We start from the raw sequence: 9,925 nt of genomic DNA, 5'->3' as shown, positions 1-9,925 counted from the left end.
ATATATGCAGGTAACTTGCTATATGAGGTTCTTTCTACTCATTCAAAAAAATGTCATTAAAAATAAATAAATAAATAAATCAACTTGCTCTATCATATGCATTTTTTTTCTATACCAATTAAGTTGAGACTTAACAGAACATTCTGTAAAAAAAAAATCAAATAGAACAGGTATACACTACAGTGACAGATGGTGCAATGAAGATCCATTACACGCAATTTGCATTTTACGGGCAATGCAAGAACTCTGACAGACCACAGGCAAAATTAATTATATTTACAAGTTGGTAAATACAAAAATACAGCTTAAGATGGGCATGTGCACTTTTGAAGCATATTGGATATTTTTTGAAATTCCTGAATACGCCTCTTGCAAATAAGGCCAATGACCTTTCTTCTCTGAGTTTCTCATTACTATTCAGATTGAATTTATATTGTATTGGTTTATTTTTTGAGAGGAAAAAAAAGAAAAAAGTTTTAACTGTTGGTCTTTATCTGGCTGACTGTACAGAGCATGTGTGAACAAAATGTCAGGACTGTGTGCCTTTTTAATCATAAAAAAGGAAAACTAATCTAATTATACATATTACTGTGTATAATTCCCTATACTTTGCTATTGTGCATACTGCTCTCATTATGTGTGAGAGGATTTTGTTTTAGCAGTAGCTTAAACAAGTGTGTTTTGTAAATATAATTGCATTAAAATGACAGTTTTCTTATTGTTGTTTATATCCAGAATGGAGTCACTTTACCCTATTAGCGACTTTTATTTATGTATTTATTATGAATGCTAGATTTAATAATTGCTCCCTGATTTATGTTGGTAAGTCTCAACACTAACGGTGTCACATATCTCAAACTTGTAAAAGCAATACATTTCTTCTTTCATCCACTGAGACCTTTTTCATTTGTTTAATTATGTCTTGTTATTACAAAATCTGCCTTCTCATGAGGGCATCTTGCTGTTTGTCCGTTATCCTGCAAATGAATGGTTTAATACACAACATATCCCTCTGTTGAATTCAAATAACCAGGCTGCATTTCTAGTACTATTATAATCAGTTGTTTAAATCCTCACAGGCACATAAGAAAAACGTGAAGACAAATGTTTGGCAGAATTTCCAGAAACAATAAAACTGTCCTATTGTATTAATGTTATTGTTCACCTTCCTCTGGGTACTGAATTTCTCAAGTAATTGAAAAAGTGGAATAAGATGTGAAAACTGAACCGCCAAACTAAGAAGCGATGATTTAAACAGGATTATTGTAATAAACCAGACATACACAAATTCCTCAGTGTTATTTTCCATGACGTTTCAAAATTAACAAGAAAAGAAAAGAAAAATCTGCACTGATTATAACATATGTGTGTAACCTTTTAGTCAAGTTGTAATGTGTGGGGAAAAGAGGGAACATATTATGCCCACATAAAGAGGGATAATATTACACAATTTTTTTTTTGGAACAATTTTGTCCTTCCAGAATCCTACATATAAAGACAATTCTATTTTAGAATAACCATTTTTACCTTTTAATAGCATTTTTGTACAATAACGCTGTGGATGCAGTGTAATACTCAATTAATCAAGCATTCCACAAAAATACCCAACGTACAGTCATTTCAAATTAAAATGTTCATTGCATCATTAGATTGGCTTATTGTATTTCATAAGTAGTAGTCCTACTGCAGTACATGTGATGAGAAAAAATACTGAATAAATAATTATATAGGTCTAGGAATATCTGTAGATACAGCTCTTGTATTAAGGATAAGGCACAATGGCCCGGCGTTGTAGACAGATCAATTAACTCATAAATCATTGAAACTTTTGCATTATTCCAATATGTCACATTACTACTGCTTTATCATAAAACGAATTTTCTTTGAATCTGACTTAGCTGGCAATTTTATGAATTCATATAAAATATCTGATTATTATAATAAAATATATGCATCACATTTGCATAGGGCCTCAATGGCAATAATAAATTACAATGTGTAAATCCCTGCATTTGGTGCCACAAGTACATTTTCTCAGACTTGATTGACAGTCTAAAGTGATATATCATACAGGCATCCAGGGCAGTTGATTAATGATGCCATTTTTTATGTTTGTTTGTTTCTTTTAATTAGTCATTTTCCATCCTCTCTGATTAAAATTTTAAACAACAGTCAGGAAATGATTTAAAGCTAATGCTTAGCATACAGCTCCCACTCAGGATAATAACATATTTCAATTTTATGATCTGTTCAGAAGAATTTTACATATTTGGTTGAAAGAGGTCTTAAAACTCCTTTGATCAATAGTAATCCAAGTTACAAATGTACTCCGGAAAAAAAAGTTAAAGAGAAGGGGAACTCAATTGCTCGGCTGTTTTACCTATGGCGTCTGCTGAGTAGGGGATGAAAGCACCAAATGGATTGAAAATGTTTCTCCCTTTCAGTAATGAAATTTCGCAATGCAATTGACTAAACTAATGGGTTTTCTAATTAACACCATTTAAATTTCAACACGAGCGTGTGTGAATCAGTGGGCCTCAGCTGACACAGAATAACAGAACCTCTCTCTTTGCTCTGGTGTTGAGAGAATCATTTTCACAATTCAAGTAGCAGCATCAGTGAATGGGTATAATACTTTGTAATAAATCACTTTACTACTTCAGTGTAAGATGTTTGAGGCATGAATACTGCAAGAGGTGGATGGCATTAGCGAAATAAAATCACAGCTAACGGTAAGCAGTGGTGAGGATTATTATGGAATAGTCACAGATTGGACTTCTGAAGTTCAAAGGAGAATGAGCAGACATTGTAGTTAGGAAAATATGAAAGTAAGTATGGAGTAAGGCTGCATCCCTTTATTAGACATGTTTGTTTTGGTTTCATCATTCAAGGTATTATAATATTGCAATTATAGACCATATGCATAGAATGCAAACCTTAATTGGATTTCTTACTAAGCGTATTTTGAAAGAGGTTAATTAGGTTAGTAAACAATAAAAAACCGACAAAGACTTACCCGGGGTGTGGTTGAGAAGCAGCCCTGTTGGTGAAGGAAAGGAGGTTACAGAGGCCATCTTACGGTGGTGTTTTATACACCTGGAGTTCCCTTATCCTGCTATGAGGAAGGGCTTACTGTGTTACTTTGTTTGGGGTGGTTTATTTGTTTTCTTATTTGCAGTTTGGATCTGTTTTATGTAGAGATGATGTAGGATTATAGATTTGTTATTTTCATGTACAGACTATATTTTGGGAGTAGATGTGTTGGGGATTTTGGTGTATTGAATGTTTTCTTTGTTGCCCTATGGGATAATGGTTGGGTCTAAGGGGAGTGGCTAGACTTAAAAAAAGGCTTATTAGGGGGATGAAGGAGGTGTGTCCAGAGAGCTGGGTTGAAGGTTACCACCATCATTTGTTTTTCCCCTCTTTCCCCTCCTCCCTATGTACTTTTTATTTTCTGGTTATAGGTGGATTTTTGGTGCTGACAATGAAATGATAACCATGTTTATTTCTGAGTTTGTCTGTTTGTCCCGAAATAATGGAAAATTATGCTTTGATAAAGTTAATTGCCTGTGTATGAACTATCTGACATAAATATAAATTAAGAAAGAACAATTACAATATTTTTAGGATTTCACGAGTACATAAAACATTGAATATTTATACATGAATTGAGGCCAGGCTATTAAATCAATTAGTTTGCTTCACTGCCTGTTTGTGTGAAATTGAACAAACTGTCATACTCCCCATAATTGCATTACTCACTGTAATAAACACAGATGATCCTTTATGTTTTGATCCAGTTAAGTAAAATTATAAGTTCATAAAGTACTGCTTTTCATACTTTATATCAGTTACTTTGAGAAAATTCAATTCGTTTTGATATTAATTCATGCTGAAATATCTACTGCTTTACTTCTGCCACAACAAATCCTTGACAGAGAAAAGAAAATGGAAAAATATATATGCTTTTTGAAGTTCCATGCAAATATGACATTTCATTATTCTGACATACACACCACATATTAGAACCAGTGTGTTTGTATCTTTCATCATGTAATATATATACATACACACACATAAATGTGTATATATATATATATATATATATATATATATATATATTGATGCAGAAACATTTGTGCTTACAGAAAATCCTGGGGCGGTCTCTGAGAGATGGAGAGAGGGAGAGAGAGAGAGAGAGAGATAGTAATAGGATTGACAGTTACTGAAACCTTACTGAAGTAACATAAAACTGGCCTATGGAAAAATGTTTTCAAAACAAATCTGTAAACATACTTGGCCTTATCAACCTGAATGTTTAATTTGACAATCATTACCGTCTTCCTGCAACTTCTGAACAAACACCAATTGAGCTTTTGAGCTTTATTTGTTAGCCTCAATAGTTATTTAATTGTATTAATTTTATTCCAGCATACATGTGTTAATTTTGACACATGCCTCATTGGTTATAGAACATAAGAGGCAGAGAGGGATTTCAGGCAGAGACAATGCACTGGAGATTGGAAGGAGCAGAGAGTGGAAGCTGAGGGCAAAAATATTACATTTGATGTTGGGAGAGACAGGTACTTAGCAAAGTGTCTGAAGCTGTGGAGTTGCATAGCAGGAGAGAGGCAGGGAAAACACAAGGTGAATTGCTGAAGCAGAGAGGCTAGCCAGAGGGCGATGTGGTAGTCTAATCTCGAATTAGGCCTTGGAACATGATTGTGCTATACTGAGTGTTGATTGTTACAAAAGGGCAGATCCGGTATATTGACAGAAATGACAGGAATGTGCCAGGGATGAAATGAGCTATGAGTAAATGAGGGAGATAAATATGTATACCTGTCACATGGGTGGCTTTGAGTTATTGTTTTATTGTTACGAGTTGCTGGTGTAACTTTGAGAAGTAGAATTCCATTTGCATTCGTCATGCATCAAACCATTAATCATTCTTAATCTGATGATTCTATCACGAAGCAATAATCACGCATTTGGACTGCAGCCCAGTATTGCATTACAACGTATAAAGATGAAAGAATCTGAATACGAACAGCTGAAGAGTAAAGGTCGAGATGACCTATTTTAAAAAGCCAAAGTATAATTAGCTTTTTTTTTCATCCTGATCATTTTCATATTAGGGTCTACACTGACATATTATTTCAAAAAAGACTATGGTAATGAGTGGTGGTCCCCTGATGGAGTTTTAGTAAATCTTCCAAAGAAGATGCCAATGTATGGGGAGAATGAAGAAACCCGAGGTCTCCACAGACCACTCTTCTCTGTTTTGAAAAAAGAACAAGGTTTCCAGTGTTCACACACAAATAGGAGGTGAGGGAGCTGGATGTCTGTTTTGATAGATCGTGTCCTGTGTTTAGTGGGGAGGCAGTAACAGTAGCAGAAATGTAAAGCCCCATAATTCCTAAACTCTTTCCAGATTCTGTGCAGTTAAGGTATCTGTTTACTACCATTTGGCAAAAGCTAGTGTACTGTCTCTATTTTGTTAATTAATTACTTAAAATATTATTATAGAGTGTGGTTACTATGTTATCATTATGTGTAAGTAATACTGCAGTTATGGTTAGCAAGTGCTTAAATCGATTGGATCAAAAAAAGAAAAGAAAAAGAAAAACCCTGTTAAGTATACAGGCATGTCTGCTGTTCTGCATGTGATCACGGGCTGATATGTATCATTGTCATGTCAGAACAAAGCACATTTAGGGCTTTGACAGCCTCTCTGACACAAAGCAAGAAACACCCAGACATAAAGCAGGAAAAATGCATGTACATTTGTAACATTTTGGTTCACATTATACCAGGGTTCCCACTCAATTCAGGGTTCCATTTTCCATGACTTTCCAGGATAATTTCTATTATTTTCCAGGAAAAAAAGTAATGTTCAAACTAAACATTTTCTATATCGCAAGATATGTTCCTGTTTGATTCAGCTGATGCTCACAAATAACATTAATAATGTGCATAATAACAGTCAGTGTGCATAATCATCATATTTGTACACAGATTAACTGCTGCCATTACTAAAGGTCTACGTAAATTGTTCTATGTAAGGTGCATGTTACTGAACTGATGCCAATACTAAATCTCTGCACCCTACAATACTACTTCAAAAGTACAGTAAGTGGGTCATTCCATGTCAAATGAACACAGAAAAGTGGATTTCGACCCTCATTACCTCAGAGATATGAAATTGATTTTATACTTAGAAACAAATATGGTAAGCACTCCTGCAATATTATTTTGTAGAAAAAAATTAATCTCCAAGACATTAAACTAATTGACACGCATATTTAATGCTTTCATTTCCTAGAATTCATGTTTTGATTTTTGTTTTTGGAAATATGAAAATGAAAAAAAAAAATCCCTGACTTCTCCAGGTTCAAAACATTTTTGACAATTTTCCCTGACTTTTCCACGACTTTCCAGGTCAATGTTTTTTTCCCTGACTTTCCAGGTTTTTCTATGACAGTGGGAACCCTGCATTATACCCTTAAGCATGCTGTACAGTACAGTTTGTTAACCTGGACCAACGCTCTGTCATTCCTTTGTTCATCTCCACTAGCGTTCTCCTGGTATCCACCAAACCCAGATTCATCCGTTGGTCTGCCAGATGGTGAAGCGTGATTCCACATCTCCAGAGTCAACAAAAATGTTGGTAAGTGAAGAGCCACAGAAATCCAGAAAGAGGGGCCCACATATCTGTCCTGTGATGAGTGGAAGCTTGGTTTCTGCCTGACAACTGCTCAGGAAAACCCATATATAGTCAAACTGGGGAGAATTAAGGCATGCGTAATGTTTAATATAAGGGGGGTTTGTCCGATGTATCAAGCCCAAATTGCTGGTGAAAACTGGTTCTTATCAGACTCTGGTCTTCTAGGTATCAGGGTTGAACTATAGCACAGTACCACAGCACAGTGAGACAGTGAGACAGTGACCTTGTTTACACAGACACACAGGGAAAGAAATGCAGTTCTTCACTGACTGAGTCTGTAAACAATCTACAATAATGTATTATTTTTGATATTGTCACACCTAATGGTGACCTTGGGATTTGAGTTGTTGCGGTTTTCAACACCGTGAGCACTTATATACGACGTAAAGCTGCCATCAGTACTGCAAACTATAGCAAGACAAAACAGAAGCATGTCTCATCAATGAGGATTAATTAGAACATTTCTGATTGCCAAAAACATAATTTTTCATGAGCAAATATAAATTCAGGCTTCTTATTGAGATGGATTAATGACTATAATTAATTATAGCTAATGAACAGCCATATGCTTTTACGTAAGTTCTTTTACCGGAGTATAATATAATAATATTCTCAGTGGCCAAGGTAAGTTTCATCTACTGTTTTATATACTACTAGTGATGTGTGGGTTTGTGTTTTCTCATCTGTGTTGCTGCTTCACTCTTACTCACATCCTTTCAGTTAATAATCTTGCCTTTAATTGTTTTAAAGCCCACAATTAGCTCTTATTCCTTGCTAAATTCCCACTTCTCTGTTTTTCTTGCCTCTTTCCCATGACAGCAAAAACACATTGGTTTTTATTAATGACTGTCACCCCTGTTTATATTTTTTATAGTTTTTTTATAGTTTATATATTTATATGGCTGACCATGGTAAAGATTTAAAAAAAGACTTCCAACAAAAGGACGTTTGATACTTGTCACTTTTAAAAGTACACCTGCAATTCCTTTGCTAAATCAGCAGTTCAGATGTGTGACAGATAGTGCTGTACTAACACTTACCAGAGATGAGGTGCATATGAGGTGTATATACAAAATAGGTCAGCAAATGCTTGATATGTTATTAATATATATTGAACAAAAATATAAACGAAACATGTAAAGTATTGTTCCCATTTGAGTTGAAATGAAAGATCACAGACATTTTCCATACAACATAAATATGTTTACATCCCTGTTAGTGAGCATTTCTCCTTTGCAAAAATAATCCATCCACCATATCAAGAAGCTATGTGGCATATCAAGAAGCTGATTTAACAGCCCGATCATTAAACAAGTGCACCTTGTGCTGGGGACAATAAAAGGCCACTCGAAAATGTGCAGTTTTGTCACACAACACAATGCCACAGATGTCTCAAGTTTTGAGGGAGCGAACTGATAGTCTGATGAGTTAAAATTATCTGCTTAAACCTATGTTTACATCTGAAGAAAGCAGTATTTTGTAAAATAATTAAAAAAATAGCATTTCTACAGTTCAGATATACATATTAATAATCTATGAAAATGGTATTAAATTAGTTCAAGTTTTATGTAATGTAAATCCCATTAAGCAAAGGGGATCATGTGCCTTACAAAGCAATTTCCATGAAAAAATAAAAGTTCTACTGAGTGCAAAGCTGTACCTCCACAAATCAGACAAAAAAACAAAAAAACATTTAATTAAATATTTGAAAGATTTTCAAGTAAGTAGGGTGATTTATGGAATTGCATTTTTCAATATTAAATATTAACTATCACTTCAAAGTTTCATATTAAAATTTTCCCAATTGCAATAAAGTGCTTTTTCTTTTTTGTTAGCAGCTCTGACATCCTGTGACCGATGCCTGTGCTACACGGAGGGCCCACTGACAACTGTGAATGAAAAGTAATTCATTGAAAACTGAGCGGCTGTTACAGTTCTTTGATTTTAATGTTTAGGACCAGCTGGGAAATATATTATGCACAGAAATATTTAATTCCTCTGCGTGTTCCAGAGTTTATCATGCATCATGATTCAAGACAAGGATGCATTTTTATCCCTAATATCTTTGCAGACACCATACTAATTTTAGGGAAATAACTATGTCAATTTGTGGGTGATTTGTTGCAATCAATTAAATAAAATAAAGGACAAGAATTGCTTAAGAGTGAGTACTTTTTCAGCCAGTGTAAATTATTTGAAATCACCAATATGATTTAATGTAAAACATTGTGTGTTCGATACAGTATACCATACAATTTACATAGGTTAACTGTTAAAGGAGAATAAAGATGAATACAAAATGGCCTGCACTGGCTAGCTGCCTCTGTCAGTTAACCTCTGAAGTTGTCCCTATGCAAAGAAAAGAAACTGCATTTCAAACTGACATCCTTTGAAGCTCTCTGACTGCTCAGAGTGAATATCTGAGTGCATGGCTGATGGAAATTTGAATTTAGGTGCTTTTAATGTCTCTGGATACAAAGCAGTTTCCCATGTGAGCTGAGTCTTTCAGTATGCACATTGTTCTTACTAAGCATTCTTTTGATTGTGTTTGTCAAAATGCATTACCTATCTATAACTTTGAAAACAACAGTATAAAACTCAAACAAATCTCATTACCAACCATATAGAGGGAGTTGCGTTCAGTTCAAGTTCTGCGGTTTATGATTTTATTTGAAATGCAAAAATTACAAACTTTATTTTTTAAGGTTTGAAAACAAGACAAAGAATATATACATGTGTAGATAGATCAGACTACATTATGGCTTGATGACTGTTAATTTGTTGAACGTATGCAATGAAGTAACTGATGGAAAATTATTTGTTGACAGTAGGTCCTGGAGACTGTTTGCTTTGTGATTGTAAAAGGTATAAAAACGTTTTACTAGGATACCTGAAGTATGCACCTATGTCAGCTTCTCTCTAACACTTTTTCGGGGACACATCGATGTCCTTCTTATCTGGAGCCCTTTCCTACAGTTACTGTTAAAGATCCTGACCTCCTGCTTGTGCTACATTTGATTTAAGAAAATAATCTTAATGTTATCTCTGTCTTTCATTCAACCTGCTTCCTTTCATAAAATCCTGTTGTTGCAAGCTACATACACAACATGGCCAAAGGTATGTGGACACCCCTTCTAATTAGTGGATTAGACTATTTCAAGCACACCCATTGCTGACAGGTGTATAAATCAAGCACAC

At 34.6% G+C, this 9,925-nt stretch overlaps 1 long non-coding RNA gene across 1 annotated transcript; it reads left to right on the top strand.

Annotated features, from left to right (window-relative positions):
* The first annotated feature begins 2,547 nt into the window (after positions 1 to 2,547).
* Positions 2,548 to 8,869, top strand: LOC136751791 (uncharacterized). The gene is made up of 3 exons (XR_010817072.1): positions 2,548 to 2,732; positions 6,578 to 6,670; positions 8,563 to 8,869. It is a non-coding gene; the product is annotated as an uncharacterized LOC136751791 (long non-coding RNA).
* Positions 8,870 to 9,925: the final 1,056 nt, after the last annotated feature.

The sequence above is a fragment of the Amia ocellicauda genome, chromosome 6, assembly GCF_036373705.1.
Source record: "Amia ocellicauda isolate fAmiCal2 chromosome 6, fAmiCal2.hap1, whole genome shotgun sequence".
Taxonomy (NCBI): Eukaryota; Metazoa; Chordata; class Actinopteri; order Amiiformes; family Amiidae; genus Amia; species Amia ocellicauda.
The sequence above is the reverse complement of the archived record's forward strand: the minus strand, read 5'-3'. Positions and strand labels throughout refer to the sequence as shown.